Source organism: Lissotriton helveticus, chromosome 1_1 (assembly GCF_964261635.1).
Source record: "Lissotriton helveticus chromosome 1_1, aLisHel1.1, whole genome shotgun sequence".
NCBI classification, from domain to species: Eukaryota; Metazoa; Chordata; class Amphibia; order Caudata; family Salamandridae; genus Lissotriton; species Lissotriton helveticus.
The window spans coordinates 694,329,364-694,346,148 of NC_136057.1; the positions used below are offsets into that span (position 1 = coordinate 694,329,364).

The 16,785-nt window shown below is 46.5% G+C and overlaps 1 protein-coding gene across 2 annotated transcripts in view; it reads right to left on the reverse strand.

Annotated features, from left to right (window-relative positions):
* Window positions 1-16,785, reverse strand: part of TMTC2 (transmembrane O-mannosyltransferase targeting cadherins 2) — a 728,331-nt gene that overhangs the window by 435,585 nt on the left and 275,961 nt on the right. Inside the window, exon 2 of one of the 2 annotated variants that reach the window (XM_078674226.1) lies at window positions 3,868-3,921. The exons of the other annotated variant lie outside the window; for it this stretch is intronic. The gene's annotated coding sequence lies outside the window, so the exon portion shown is untranslated. The remainder of the gene's footprint in view (window positions 1-3,867; window positions 3,922-16,785) is intronic. 2 annotated transcript variants of the gene reach the window in all.

A 16,785-nucleotide genomic window follows, 5' to 3' on the forward strand; every position in this document is an offset into this window, starting at 1 on the left:
CTCTTACGAGGCATGCCTGCAGAATTTCTACGATTCCAATTTCCGGGGGCATGAAGCGTGATTCATCAATACCTGGTTGGCTCTCATTTTAAGTGAAATCTACTTTTTAATGACCCACAAAAAATCCTATATCAAGACCGGAAGGAAGAAAGCAGTGCTAGATGAAAGAGAGGGAGAGGTACACCCAGGAAAAAGGGAAGAGAACAACGGAAGAACTCGAGATCACATATGACGGCATAGGAGGGAAGTAAGTATACAGCCAAACTGTAAATGAAAACCAAAGCAAGCAAATAGAAAATTAATAACAGAGGCTATTCTTTCCCTGTGGAATGCAGAATGTCATTGAGACATCAAACGCACCTTGTACTTTCTGGTTCTACACAAGACTATTCTTACATGGAAACTGTATAGAAGCAAGACACTTATTTAGAATTAAACAAGCACATTTGTGAACAATGTAATGTTCCAATTTACTGTTTTGTAAAAATACATTTTGGTCATTCTTGCTTTTCAGTGTTGACAAAGGCATTAACTTCACATCAAACACACTTTTGGCATATTCTAAATACATATTTAACTTCCACATCTCAAGATTTCACTGTTGGTGAATACATTCAGCTCCCACATACAAATGTTTTCTATTGTAAACAACACTTTAAACATAAATGGCACGTTTTTATTTCTAGTAAAACCGCTAGAACAGTTCCCAAATCTCAGTCTGCCATTTTTATCGAGCCCTCAAACGCACCAATGCCAACTTTGAAAGATGCAACCGCACACGTGCATTCATCACTTTCACATGGCAGGCTTGTATCTTAAGAACTTTGGGGGCCCAAGTCAAACATTAATTAGGGTCCCCTACTCGGAATAACTCAGAATGTATTATCTATTTTCAGCTCATTCCCTCCTTCAGCAACAGTGCTCTGATCATGGACAGCCCACATCGTTGGCAATCCTACACCTGGGCCCAACCCTGGAGTCAACAGTCGCTCTGGCTGGCACCTGAGAAACAGAAAGAAGGTGGCATAATACAATGTCAATCTTTACTGCCTAGTAAGTGGCACATGCAGCATAAAGGCAAAGGTATATGCCGTTGGGCTGGGCTTATGCACTTTAAAAGGTTAAAACGATAGCTGAATTGAACTAGGCTCTAATTGTTTGTTGTTTATCCCTCACCATATTTTAGGTAGCAGCAGTGCTGGCCAGGCAGAAAAAATTAAGTAAGCAAAATGAATATTTTGAAACTCTTGACAGTCTCGGACTCACCTGGATGCTTAATTGATGGGGTCCCTAAAAAGATGTAAGCCCTGCCCATGCCTTAAAACATCTTTGGGACTGTCCACTATAGGTTGAGGGTAGCACCTATATGTCAGACGCCTAGCGTGTGCTAAGGAATGCCCATCAGATATCAAACATTCCAGAGCATCCATTATACAAGTGGGACACAATGTCAGGTAGGGCTGTATATACCAAACACACCACAGGAGGACCACAAGAAGCGAAGGTCACTACCAGTAGTGGGCCACAACGTGCCAGGGCAATAATTACGATACAAAAGGGGATGATGGACGGAGCGTTTGAACAAATCAAACACTCACCCCCAGTCAACTGATCTGGGTTTAATCCATCACCATTCTTTAGTTCACTCAGCAACCCCAGTTCAGACATGGCTATATGCAAATCAGTCTGACCCTGTGCCTTATGTGAACAGTCCAGCCCGAACTGCCAAGCCATGTCTTCCCTGGACCGGAAACAAGCATCCTGGGACCGGTTTCGGATTCATAATCCTCATCAGTCAGGCTATCTTGAATCCAGTGGCCAAGTGAACAAGGGACTCACGTCTGAGCATACACCCTGCCACACTTAGGGCGAACAAGGCGATACAAAAGGGGATGATGGACGGAGCGTTTGAACAAATCAAACACTCACCCCCAGTCAACTGATCTGGGTTTAATCCATCACCATTCTTTAGTTCACTCAGCCACCCCAGTTCAGACAAGACTATATGCAAATCAGTCTGATTTGTTCAAATGCTCCGTCCATCATCCCTTTTTGTATCGCTTTGTTCGCCCTAAGTGTGGCAGGGTATGCTCAGACGTGAGTCCCTTGTTCACTTGGCCACTGGATTCAAGATAGCCTGGCTGATGAGGATTATGAATCCGAAACCGGTCCCAGGATGCTTGTTTCCGGTCCAGGGAAGACATGGCTTGGCAGTTCGGGCTGGACTGTTCCCATGAGGCACAGGGTCAGACTGATTTGCATATAGCCATGTCTGAACTGGGGTGGCTGAGTGAACTAAAGAATGGTGATGGATTAAACCCAGATCAGTTGACTGGGGGTGAGTGTTTGATTTGTTCAAATGCTCCGTCCATCATCCCTTTTTGTATCGCTTAGGGCAATAATTACAACAAGGGTGGCCAACCACATTTTTATGGAGAGCCAGAGCATATGAGGGTCAGTACTGAACTAGACTGTCTCTACCAAAACAGGCATGTGCTGGAAGGCCGACACACACTCGCACCCACTTACTAATGAATAAGTTATCGACTACCTTATCTGGCAGCAACTATCTAGTCGCAGATTCCATACCTTAGAATTATCTCCAGCCTAAGCCTACATCTGGATATTTTGGTGAGCAGTACTCCTGCTCTCCGGTGGTGTCCCTACAGCTTATACGTTGTCAGTAAAAACTGTGCGTTTGTTGGACAATCTAAACGTCAAAACTGGGCAAGACTGATTCTACGCACACCTTCAGGATATGCTGGCCTTAGTACCACATATGATGGTGCTCACAGTGCACCATCTGTAACACCAATCTGAAAAGGTAGCAAATTGAATGTGCAACCTCAGAACATGACAATCCTGACTTCCCAAGGAAATCATGTTAACAGATCTAGAACCTTTTAGTTTGATTGAAGTATTGTGTTTCATGAGTAAAATACGTGTGCTGCAGTAATCAATAGAAGGAAACAGCATAGTGTGATCAGCAATACAAGAATGGTGCAGAGGATGAATAATTAAACCACTGTGCTGTCTACAGAGAATATATGCAAGCATATAAATACTGTTATATTCTGGTCCTACCTAGCGCTACCTATCCTAGAGTGCCTATGATGGGTGAATCTGCCAAATCCCTATAGAGTGATCTAACTCTACCTATGGGTAAGTGTTACGAGGAAACCCGTCGTAGTGGCGTGCCGGGCTTCATCCCTCTCAGAAGATAAACAGGAATCAGCTGGGCTGGAATTCCAGCATGTGTCGACCTCTCAGTACCAGCAAAATGCTCCTCCAACTAAACAATCACCAATTATAATCGCCAACCATGTTGCCATGCCAAAGTCCCAGTCAACTAGCTATTTTTGATTATATTGTGACAGCTCAATCGCCGAACAGACAATAACAAACATTTTGCGCAGTGAACTTAGCCCTTGAACAGAATGATCAAGGTATTTGATAATAGGGCTATGAAGTGGAAATGCAAGTAGAGCTGTTTCAGAGAATATTATCCTGCACAGGCAAACAAGCAAATGTGTGTCAAATGTCAATGTGTTTAGTTCGACTTCGCAATGCATGTTCAGCGTTGTCCACAGGAAAAGTGACGTGTGCGGAACACAAAGCGCCACCCAAGCAATCTGACGTCAGTTTCCTTTTGAGACTTTCTACACTAGGAGCACAGAGCCACGAAGAACACTGACCACTGGGGTGTAAAGCAAAGGCCTTGCAAGGGGAACCCAGTCCCTAGAAATCATCGTCAATTTTCTGTGTCACGTTATGCATCGGTAGGGGGTGGGGTGGGGGATTTGGGGGATAGCAGAGAAAAATAAGAGCAACTTCCTTTAAGTTTTGGGTGTTGCTTCTACTACTTACTCCCTCTTCTGCTGAAATCTTCTTAACTATGGACGTTTAAACACCATACTGCACCTGTAGTTCAGAACAAGACATTAATTTCACATGAGAAATGCACTATAATCCCTTTCATTTTGAGAATCGAACATTTATGTATAACTTGTGGTTATTAAGTTTGTGATTCAATAAATTGCTTCCTCAAGTCTTAGCGATATTGCCTTTTGAACTGCTGTACATTTTGATAGTTCACTTTTAAATAAGTTCAAAGTCTTTGCTAGATGCTTTCAATCTTATATTGTTAGGATCACTTAGTTATTTCCAAAGTCTGTGATAAATACTCCAAAATTCCCTATCCTTAGAAAAGTATAGTTCTATGTTTATTCATGAAATATTTGTGCTCTTTCCATACCAGAACCGAAGTGGAAAACAAATTCCTTCAAATGCAGATTGTTCTCTGTGAGACGGCAAGACTGAGACACTACCAAGCAATCTTTCCTTGCACTCTCAAACAAGACACTTCTTGTGTGCAAATGGATAAATAATGCTTCTAGAGCAAACGTGATGTTGCAACACTAACCAGTTTATTGTTATATGATTTTTATATTTGTTTTATCATGTTGTATGTCTTATCTTGCAATAATAAAAATAGTAAAAAAAAAAAGATTACCAGTAGTATATACAATGAAACACCTTTTGCTTAAACTGTGGATAATCCAAACACCATATTAATGGAAATTAAACACAACATTCCATCAAATTTACAATCTGTGTAATCCACCTATAAGCAAAACGATGCTAGGCGTCGACGTTTCGGTCCCCCGTTGGTCTAAAAGATCCTTGGGACAATCTTCAGGACGGAATAGTTGCACCTCTACATCTAATACAATATAAAATATATATATACATAAAGATAACAACAATGGTGAAAGACACCCTATGTGTCAACCAAAACACCACCAATCTAAAAACATGCCACCAAAAACACATATGTGCAGAAGTCTGTGTGACACCAAAACCAAATTAACCACCACTAAACTAGAAAATTAAAAGACTCGAGAGGCCACTCACTTCTTAGAATGCTTTCGAAGGAAGTAGCCAAGAGACTTAACCTTTATTAAGTGTTTATCCAACAAGTCTAATAAAGAAACATAAAAACCTACGTCAACATTCTAGGTCTCTAAAATCACCGTAAACTAACATACAAGTTAGCGACAGTACTCACATGTCTTGTAAATCAATAAAAAAAAAAAGTCGGAGTTGAGCCACTGCACTCCTTCCCTTTGTGGATGGCTCTTGTTTTGCAGTTCGTGTGGTGGGATGCGTGCGAGCAGATACCGTGAAACACCTCATCACGGTTTCGCGGTGTCTGTTCGCACGCGTCTTATCACGTGGGTTGCAGGGCAGGAGTTGTTTGCAGGGGGAAGGAGTGCAGTGGCTCAATTCTGACTTTTTTTTGCTTCGCAATATTATCACCTCAGAGCTTGCACCCCAATGATTCAAGTTTATTTCCTAAAAGAACTACCATTACGGAGACAGAAACAATACATCACTTTAAGTGGTATGATCTAAAAACAGAGATTAACGAAATTGACACAGGCATGAGGAGACAATTGAACTTTGTTGCTTGAACATTTCGTTTTTATAAATTGTTTATTTACATGCACTTTTTAAATAGGGCACTCGAATGTTTCATTATTTTTCTCATTGTTCACATTTTGCTGGAGGTTTCAAAGGGGTGGAGTCAATTTGGAGGGAGTACGTTTTTCTTTCACTGTGATGTGGGGCACCATGGGTAATGATGTTTATCGATATGGCACACAAAAAGGAGGGGCGGAGCGTAGTATAGTTTGATTGCTCGCAGGTGGGAAATTGTTCTCTTTAAAAACGGCACGAGCACGAGGGAAAATCATTCATAGCACTTGTCATGTGGAAGTGAAGCGAGGTTATGCTGCTGGCAGTGGTGTAGAGAAGGTAAATAGCATTAAGGGGGCCTCGTAGCCCAGTGGGATCTGTGCAGCTGGGAGGAAGTTATTATTCAAGGTTAATGACAACCTGGGAGATGGTAGGGTTCGAGCACGGAGGGAGTATTATGGGTTAGCGCATACATAGGTTGTTTTTTTGTCTTTTTGTTTAATGAAGGGCAAAGTTAGAGTAATCAGTTTTAGTAAACCACTAATGGTCAAGCAGTCAGTGTAATTGTGTCTTTATCTTATTTGCAGTTAAACCCCTGACGAAGAATTTGTAGAATTCGAAATGCATTGGGAAGCACGTTGATTTCATAAACCACTTTTGAAAAATGTTTGCCCTCACATGCCTCCGTTAAAGCCTGGATTGGCGACGTTTGGTGTTTGAAAATGATGAATAAAGAATTCAAAAAGCAAAAAAAAAAAAAAAAAAAAAAAGCAACACTAACCATGATGACTTTACACAGGCACTGAAGAAAGGACTGTTGTGTGTTTGCAGATTTTCCGGAAGAAATGCTCCCTGAGAACGCACAAAGACGAGACGCTATTCAACGGCCCGAAGATTGCGTTGAATAAAGTAGACTGCACACCTGTGTCTACTTTCTCGATGTCTATCATCTTGAAATTCTTGCCCAGACTTCTTTGCAGAGATTTAAGCAGTTTTTTCTGTAGTCGGTTTGAAAAAGTTTGACTAAGTTTTCCAGTGAGAATATCTTCTAGCTCTGACCAATTCAACACTCGTTTTTGGCCTTACTCTCACAGACTTGATGCCAGGTGCTACATTCTTGACAACTACTGAAGGAAACTAACTTGTTCATCGGATAGCTACATCTAGTCGCAGATTCCTTCCATTAGAATAGATACACAAGCAAAACCTCCCCGAAGGTGGGTCTGTGAAACTATTTCACTCCAAAAAGTCCTGCACGACTGAATGGGCATAGTATCAGTCCCAACTGACCTGACTGTCCAGGCAGTAGTGCTTTGTGAACATGTGCAGAGAAGTCCACACTGCTGCCTGGCAGTTTCCAGGGATGGGAATCCATGAGCTAGCGTAGCGGTCACAATCTTTGCTCTGGTAGAATGAGCACGCAAACACTGTGGGGGTTGCTTCCTGGCTAATGTGTAGCAGATCTTAATACAGAGCACGATACATCCAGAGATGGTCTGTTTCAACACAGCCTTCCCTTTCTTGGCTTTGACATACCCCACAAAGAGTTGGTAGTCTACCGGGAACTCTTTTGTGCTGTCAAGGTAGAATGAGAACGCTCTTTTTGGGTCAATTTCGTGGAGACACTCTTCTTCCTTAGATGGAAGTGGCGGAGTAAAAAAGATAGCCAAGGTGATGGACTGGCTTACATTAAAGTGAGTAACCACGTTCGGAAGGAAGGAAGCTTTGGTGTGAAGAAATAGCTTGTCCGGAAAGATGTTGACGTATGGAGGCTAAAATGACAAAGCATGGAGCTCACTGACCCTCTGGGCAGATGTTATGGTCACCAGAAAGGCGGTTATGATAGTAAGGCACCCGATAGGACAGTTGTGTAGTGGCTTAAAAAAGCGCACAAAAGAAAAGGGAGTATTACATTTAGGTCCCACTGAGGCATGATGATGGGTGAAGGTAGGAACATGTGCTGTAGACCGTTCAAAAACCTATTTACAATAGGGGAATTGAACAGGGATGGCTGATCTAGCAACCACAGAAATGCAGAGATAGGAGAAAGATAGCCTTTTAAGGTGCCCAAAGCAGAGCCCTGCTGGGCAAGAGAAAGAATAAACAGAGAAAGAATAAAAAAGTACCTGAGAAAGGGAAACAAAAAGAGGTTCAACTTGTTTTTCTGCACACCATGCCAAAAACTTTACCCAACGGCAGGCGTATATACCATCTTAGTGGAGGGATGCCTGGCAGACAAGATGATATTACTGACTTCGGGAGGAACGTTTAAAGAGGTCAACTGTCTCCACTCAATCTTCACACATGAAGGCAGTGTTGACAGGTTTGGGTGGAGAACCTCCCCCTGTTGCTATGAAAAGTAGATCTTCCCAAAGGGGCAGTGTAGCAAACTGGGATTCTTTGCAGATGTCTTTTTACTTTTTACCCCCTTTTGAACTGCTAGATACTAGTTCCTGACTCTTATAGTGCAATGGACCTGCCAACCATGCCTCAGTGACTGTGCTCTTTTCCCTAAAGTAATATGAATTGGTCCACCCAAATGGCAAGGTCCTTTGACAACCCTATAAGTCCCTAGTATATGATACCTGTGGTACACAGGCCAAGGGTGGTAAAGGGGTCACCAGGGCTGCAGCACTGTATTGTGCCACCCTGTGTGACCCAAGTGTCTGCCACTGCAGTCTATACACGCAGCCCATTTGCTTGAGAGGGACCCTGCATACACAACGGTCACTATTACTGTCTTAATGTAAGCCACCTCTAAGGTAGGTGTCCTATAGCCCAGGAGGCAGGGTGCAGTATATTAAAGGAGTGGGTATACATGTCAGACATATATATCTCTACAGTAACCCTGTAAAGCAAGATTTACAGTATGTAACCGGCAGTCCATAGGGTAACATGGGGTGGCTAATGAGAAAACTCAAGATAGCCAGCTCCATTACGGTACCACCAAATTGTGTCATGTTTGGCAGCAAACACCATGCTTTATCGTCCCCATGATTCTCGTGTAAAGGGTGAGCTGGTATGCACAGGCGTGCCACCCTGAGTGGGTGCCCCCTCCCTAAGATACAGATGCCCAGTGCCTTGTCTAGGTTCCCCAAGCTGTTTGCCGCCAGGACAAGAGTTTGCCCTACTGCTTGTCTAGCATGTCCACAGAATGGGAGACAAAGGACCTGGGTCACACCTCCACCCTCCCAGCATGGCTAGTGAAAGAGCAATCAAGGTGGTAAGCCTCAAAGGCTTCACCACCCTTGATACGTAATTAACTTGTCCCTCAGTGGAGGACAAAGCCCTTCCTGTGCCACAGGCAGATTAACATGCAGGCTGGAAAAGTAGCCAGCCAGGAGGCGTACACACAAAAGGCTAGCCACACCTTTAGGACGGGCTAGGAGGTCTGTACAGACAAGGAAGGGTTTTGCCATTTTGAAAAACCCTAAAAGTAGAGAGTTCTGGGAAGAAAGGTGTCGTACACCCATAGGATGTTGTCACCTCAGGGGCGGATTAGCCGCAGGGACTATTAGCCCATTGGCCACTGTCCCTCACAACCTTACCGCTCCCTAAACTAGGACTTAAGTGGATCCCCTGGCACCAGAACCTCAGTTCTGCACAAGATTACAAAGGATGGCAAGTAGTAAGAGCCATTCCAGTATATGGTGCCACGCGGACTTAAGTTTTCCTTCTTGAGCTTTGTCGCAAAGCTCGAGAAGGGATACTTAAGTCTCTGTGGCACCATATATTGAACCTGCATGAATGACTTGGGTCCATGGCTGAAACTCTACTCTCCCTGCAAGAGCGCCTCCCGTGGGCACTAGGAATCAAGTCAGACTCCCATGGACTGGTGGGTTCAGTCTCCTGCAAACTGCAGGTAAATGTACACGCTGATCCCAAAAAATTGCCATCCACTGGACCTGCCGAGAGAGACCCCTAGGAAAAGTGGAGAAGTGCATTCTGGGAGATGTAGCGGGGCTCACACGAAGTTTTGAGCATCTACTGCACCAAAGTGACTTTGGATTACCTCTGCCGCAACCAAGGCTTGTTGGTCGCCAGTCCGATAGCCGACCCATAGTGACATCTACAACAAAATGGCACTTCACAGCACCTGTGACCGACATTGGCAACGACACCGCTCCTGTGTTTCTGCATCCTCAAACTGGGGAGGTCAACACTGCCGTAAAATCGTCTTTGGCGCGACTCGTTCCCGGTGACTGTCTGCTGAAGCTACCTCTGCACCCGGAGCCACTAAGCAAGGTAGAAGAAATCCAGCTGTTGATCCTGGGTTCTGGGTCTTCAAAGACCTCTACTCTACAAGAATAGACCGTAATTCAAACCCCAAGTGACTGATTGTCAAGCACTGCATTTTTGACAGTTCCTGTGGCTCCCATTCAAAGTGATTGACAGCTCGAAGCTACCTCAGCACCCGGGCTCACCGAGCAAAGTAAAAGTGAACTGGCTATTGAACCCTGGTACTGGGACCCCAAAGACCTCTACCTAGCAACGTTAAGAAGCAATTCAACCGAGAAGTGACAGTTTGTCACAAGAGCGCTTTTTCCCACTGGCCGCAATGTTAAAAGTCCAGAGTTAAAGCCCACTGACAGTTCAGAAGTACCCTCTGCTCCCGGGGTCCCAGAACAGAGTACAAGTAATCTGAAAGTGAAAACTTGGTCCTGGGCCCCCAAAGAGCTTAGGATTACTGTTTTTGAATCCAAGGATCATCTCTGTGTATTGTGAGAATATTGCATGGTAAGGCCTCCCTTACCATGCAATACCACATATTATTCCACCTTGCACCAGGCAGCCTTATTGAAGGACTGATGGCCATGCTCAACAAATCGGTATACCAAACTCTCCAAACCTAATACAGAGCAACAAGGATGACTTGGGCCCGGTCATTCCTGATCTTCAGGGCATGAGTAATATGGGTGGAAAGGGATACAGTAAATTTGAGCTCCACTCGAGAAGAAAAGTGTCTCTGAGCGAGAACTGCCTTCCAAACTCCAGCATGCAAAACAACTGACACTGCTCATTCTCGCGGTGGCATTTGTGAGCTGCTAGGGATCTTTGGATGAGTGCGTCAACCCTGGCATTCAGAGAACCCACCAGGTGTTGAACCACCAGGGATATGCCCTGCTGTTCCAGTCATGCCAACAGACATAAGGACTCTTTACAAGGGATCCATGACTCTACCCTGCCCTGCTTGTTGCAGTACCACATGGCGGTGGTGTTGTCTTTGAACACCTGTACTAGCCTTACCTTGATGGATAGTAGAAAGGGTTTCAATGCCAGTTGGATCGCTCTGAGCTCCAATATATTGATGTGGAGTCCGGAGTTCACTGGAGACCACAGGAATCTGATCTACACCTGCCCAACATGGCCGCCACATCCCAGGAGTGATGCAACTGTTACTATTGTCACATCTGGTTGAGGAAGACAGAGGCATCTGACGCTCATCCAATCGCGGTTCCTTAATTATGACTGCAGATCTTGTGTAGTACCCTCTGAGATCTAGACCTTGTCAAAGAGATTCCCCTGATGCAGTGCCAGCTGGAACTTCAGGTCCTACTGCCACGGGCATGTGTCACAAGCATAGGCCATGAGACCAGGGAGCATCACCAAAACCCAGGATAGAGGTTGAAACATTGGTATCATTGCCTGAATATCCTGGACTTGCAGTTCAGAAGAATAGGCCTGAAACTGGCTTGTGTCCAGAACAGCTCCAATGACAGGGAGCATCTGAGAGGAGTAAGGTGTGACTTCTGCACATTGATAGTGAACTCCAGCTATACAGGAGGACAGCTGTTGTCTGGAGGTGGGAGAGGACTGCCTAGTGGGAGAGGACTGCCTAGCACGAGCCCGCCTTCAACAGCCAGTCATCGAGATAGGGGAACACTGGTACCCTTAATCTCCACAGAGGAGCTGCAACCACTACCATCACCTTGGTGAACACCCGAGGGGCTTGGTAAGGCCAGAAGGGAGCACAACAAACACAGTGGTCAGGGTCCACCATGAACCGGAGGCAATTTGGGCAAGCAGGACAGGATTGTGAAAGTATGCGTCCTGTATGTCCAACGCTACAATCCAGTCTTCCGGGTCAAGGGCAGATAGAACTTCAGCAAGAGTGACCATTACGAATTTTTACTTTTTGAGGAACAAATTGAGAGGGTGCAGGTCTAGGATAAAAGAAAAGCTTCCGTCCTTCTTGGGCAACAGAAACCAACTGGATTAACCACCACGACCTGCTGCTGGTAGTGGCACCCTCTCTATGGCTTCCTTGGCCAAGAGAGCTGCCACTTCCTGGCGGAGTGGGGAGAGATGCTCCTTCATCGACCTGTCGCAAGTGGGTGGTATGGATGGAGGAGCAGTCTCAAAGAGCAGGGAGTAGCGCCTTCTGAAAATTTGGAGACCCCAGCGGTTGGATGTTATCAACCTCTAGTGGTGTAGGCGATGATGTATTGTGCCTACCACTGCATGCCCATGACGGAGAGAGAACTAAAGAGGCTTGAAGGAGGTGGTGGACTGGCCCAACCTCTGGCTGCCTGACCCACAGAGTCTGTGGGCACCGCAGCCATGCAGAAGATTGCAAGCCTTGGAGGCTGGGCCAGTAAAGACACTGCAGACAACCCTGTTGGTGGCCACGAACGGAGTGAAAGGTGGATTGGGGTTGAAAGGGGGCCATAGATAAACCCAAGGACCTGACAGCAGCCCTGCTGTCCTTACAGGGCTCCTGCATCGAGTCTGCCTTGACTCAAGACTCTTAGGCGAAATCACAGAGCATGTCCATAAGCAAAGCTTGGACATCCCTCGAAAAGCCAGTTCTCCTCTGCCAGGCGGGGCGCTGTAAGGCCACTTATGAAGAAACTGCTCTGTCTAGCAAGTCGGTTGTGTCCAGCCCACATCGAATTGTGGACTTAGCTACATCTTTCTGGTCTGCTATAGCCTGGAAGAGTTTGGCCCGGGCTTCCTCCGGGACCATGGGCAACACCTGCACAACCAAACCTTAAAGGGAAAAGAAGAAACAGCCCAAAGGGCATTCCCTGTTCATAGACCACAATGGCAGACTGGCAAAAGAAAACATCATCTTATCCAAAGTGTCCAGCCACTTGGATTCCCTAATCCAGTGGGGTGGTAGGGAATGCACCAAGTGAAAGCTTCGACCACCAAGCTCTGTAGGTTGCGTGAGGAAAGATGGGTCTCCTGGGGCAAGGTGATGGGCAATTGTCCTGTGCACAGGAGCCCCTGTGCAGGGCTTGGATCAGGCCCCAAGCAGGACGTCCATAAGGGCTTCATTAAAACGAGAGAAGTGGTTCTGATGGGGTTACTCCCGGGTTACGCACCTCAGTCAAGACGTTCACCTTGACTGCTACATCAGGCAGCTGAGAACATTGGGCAGCTTAAGGTCCAGGACCTCAGCTGCCCGTCTCATCACCATTGCAAGTGAGGGTCCCTCCTTGCCAGGGAAGGAGACCTAGTCAGTATCTGGAGATGTATCCAGTCCACTGGCATCCCCCAATTCCTCACATCAGTCCATAATTAGGTCAAAGGCTGGTATTCGTCAGTGTCCAGTGACCCCTCCCAATCTTTCCCAAGTCCTAGCCCATAGGAATAGAGCTCAGGCTTCGGCCTGGCGGGAATGGCCCCAGTCAGAGACGGACAACGTCTCTGTGGTTGAGTTGGGGATAAGAAGGGAGCAGCACAGCCGGAAGGTGCGGGTGGCATTTATAACAGGACTGGAGCCAGTGAAGTCAAAGTTGCCTAACTGGCGCACATCCAGATCCATCCAAGGGGCACAACAAGCACTGTGGGCAAACTAGTAGGGGCCCCTCCCAAAACACATGGGGCACCTCACAAACCAGTAAGGGGCTCTCCAGAAACTGTAGGGGCCCCTCCAGACTCCAGAACCAGCAAGGGCCTTCAGGTGAGCTAGCGAGAACAGGCTTACCAAATATGAGGTGCATCGCCTCACAGAATTCTCGGAGTTGGGCAAGGGTCGCTCTGGCTCCCAGAAGCTTGGGGTGACACAGACACAGCAAAGACACCGGCTCAAAAGTGGAGACAGGGTTCAACTGATGATGCTCACTTGTTTTGTCAGAAGACTTTGATGGATGGAGTGAAGTCGAAGACCTCTTAGACTTCTTACTCTTCTTCTTTTTGTGGGACTTATCGGAATGGAATAACTTCGACTGCAACGAAGATCAATAGCTCCGAGACCTATCCCGAGAGCTTTCGCTCAACTAGGATCGAGACCCTCGCAGTGTCGCATGTCGAGAGGCAAGGAGCTTGAGGGATTGTTTCCTCAAGGTCTTGGGGTACGTGATGCAACGATCTATGGCAGAACTGGCATTGTGGGCAACCTCAAGGCACCAGAGGCAGACAAGGTGTAGGTCCATCACTGACATCTTCCAGTGACAGGAATCACAGGGCTTAAAACCAGCCTTCCTAGTAGACATCCCTGCCACATCAAGAGACAAGTCTCAAAAAGCTTCTGCAAAATGTCAAAGAAAGGTCAGTCAAAAAGTGACTGACTGGGTAGCCTTCTCCTGATCTGCGCTGACTGGCATGGGAAGAAAACAATTTATGTCAGCGTGCTGTTTGGTACCAATATAAACACACTTGCTTTACATTTTTTACCCTCTCACTAAGGCACCATTGCAACACGTGCTCCTGCTTCGGGTTACATGTTGATTCTTTAACAGGATCCCATTCCTTACCCGACTGGTGACACCTTACACCCAATGCTTCCGCTACTTGACCTGCTGCGGGGATACATAGCAAACTTCCTCAACAAACTGTCCCACCTGGCACGTGGAGGGCAGATACACTAAAGGAGACATATCAGAATGGGATCCTCCTACCTATAAAGGAGCTCCTCGTAGACTGAACTTCCACCGGGACAATTCTGCTTGCACACTTCCTTTATCTAAGCACTGAGACAGTACTGGGAAGACATACAACAGGAACTCCCGCAAAAGCATACAATCCAATCCTCACATGTAATGGGGACGGGTCGTCACTTGACTCGATGGCTGGCCAGCTCCTTGCGCACCCACACAGTCACTGCTCTAATCGCACTGCACTAGCACTGGAATACACTCTTGGAATGCAACTGTACGGATACAGAATGGAAGGCTATACTAGCTTACCCTACACTGTTGTCCGGCAAACCTTGTTTTAAATTAATACAATTTTATATGTTACACACAGCCCATTTAACTCCCCACAAAACCAATCGATATTTTAACTGCGCTGTTGTTTTACTCCAGACGTGGATCTTCTACATATGCTTTGGTCCTGCCCGTCATTGACTGGATATTGGCTGGATGTTACCACACATCAGACACAATGCACAGGCTCCTGCATAGTATATATATATCTGGGAAGTGTGCTTGCTGGGTCTAATACACCGTACAAAGAAAAACAGGGCAGTGTCACGCTTAATGGAATGGCCCTAATCTTAACAAAACGCCTGCTCACTTGTAAGCGGAAGGCAACAAACCCCCTAGTTCTTCCAACTGGGCACAGAGAGGAATTAAGAGGTCTCTGCAAATATCCATCTCCAATATCTGGGATGCACTACTGGAGAAGCTCCAATAAGGTTTGCAAATCAAAGAAAAACCTGCTGAACACTTCCTGTGAGCTATCCTTCTATTACACCATATCCATCCATCCATCCATCAAAGGTAGGACCCCTGTCTGAATACAAAGTCTTCTATATGAAACCCTGAGTAGACCCTTGTTGGTTCACTATCTCTGTCACACCCAGTGAGTGCAGGCTTCTTTTGTTCACTGCAGTTGTAGGCAGTCCTGTTCTATATTATGTTAGGTGTCTGTTAACATTGCCTGTGCCTAAGCACATTCCTTTAAGTACCCCCAACTTTGGTGGGTGAGTTTTGAATATTGTGCGTCTGTAGAATCCTAAATCATTCGACCCATGGCATTGTGTAGCAATGTGTTATCGAACCACAGTAATTTTGATGAACACTATGCTTTGTAACCTGTACAATTTCTAAGTAAATGTTAAATTCTATGGCAGGACCAGAGGCTTCGGATTATGCCTTCTTCCTTCGCTTTATTTGTACAAACAGCAGCAAGAAAAACACAAAACAACTACATTTCCAATGAACACTTGGGAAACAAAAGTGTCTCAACAATAGTCCTTTGTCAGTCTCCGCACTCCGGCAGCTCCTATCATGCACCGCAGCTGCTTCCTCTTCCTTCGCTGCTCAACAGCAAGTTAAGGGTTTTTTGGCTTTCTCTCTCGGGTTTGGGGACTGTGTGGGTAACGTTTTGATATTGTGACAAGCGTTTACCTTTTTTCTTATTCCAGAGCCCCCTGATGATCGCGGGACGCTTTTCAGCGCTCCTCACGTGACCCTGTGCCCAGTGAAAGCGCGGTTTGGTCTTTACGCCGCTAGGGGGCGAGCTTCCTCTCTCTGGCCAGCGCAACTGAGGGACGCTTTTTGAAGCGTTTTTTAGCGCGTTTGCCTCAGGCAGTTGTCTTGCCCCTTGCCACCCGGCCTGACACCCTGTGTGGTTGCAATTTCTAAGTTTTCCCCGTTTGTTGAACGCCCGGTGTGGGTTGTATGTATTTCTGTTGACAGTCTGAGGTGTTGTAATTAGCGCCGGTCAGCTGGTGCAGGGGGACGCTTTGCTGGGTGGTGCCCTGTGACATTAAGGGCTGCAGCGTTCCCAGGGCTAGTCCCTTAAATTGTGTGCCTTCGTGCCCCCATATTGTCTGGGCTCCCTCCCAGTTTTAAATTTGGGTGCCCGTTAGGGCCCTTGTTAATTGGCTGTGCCGCAGTTCTCTTTCCCTAGCAGAGCCTAACTTACCTCACGATGCAGGGGGAACACGGCCAGTACGCAGAGGAGGACCCTCTCAGTTACGCCTCTTAGGATGAGGACTTTTACCAAGCGGTCGATGATTCGATTTATAGGGCGGTGGACCAAGCCATGATACCCCTAGTGCAGCGCCTCACGACACGGTTGGATGAGGCGTATGCAAAATTTGCAGCCCTTATTCCCGCCCCGGCCCCTGCGCCTTCACCCTCCCCCCCTCCAGCTAAGAAGCCTTGTACAGAGGGTATTGACTGAGGCTTTCGCCCGGGTTAAAAGCGCCTTCATGGTGCATGAGGGGTCCCAGCCCATTCCTGTACCCTTAGTGGAGGTCCCCCCCCCCGACCCCGCGCACTATGTCCCCGGAGCATCAGGATGATGGGGATTCCCCGGACACGGATGAGGGTGCCTGCTCCTCGAGGTCATGGCTCCCGTCCCAGGCCACCTCCTCCGCAGGTCCTTCGGACATGTTGCACCCGGACG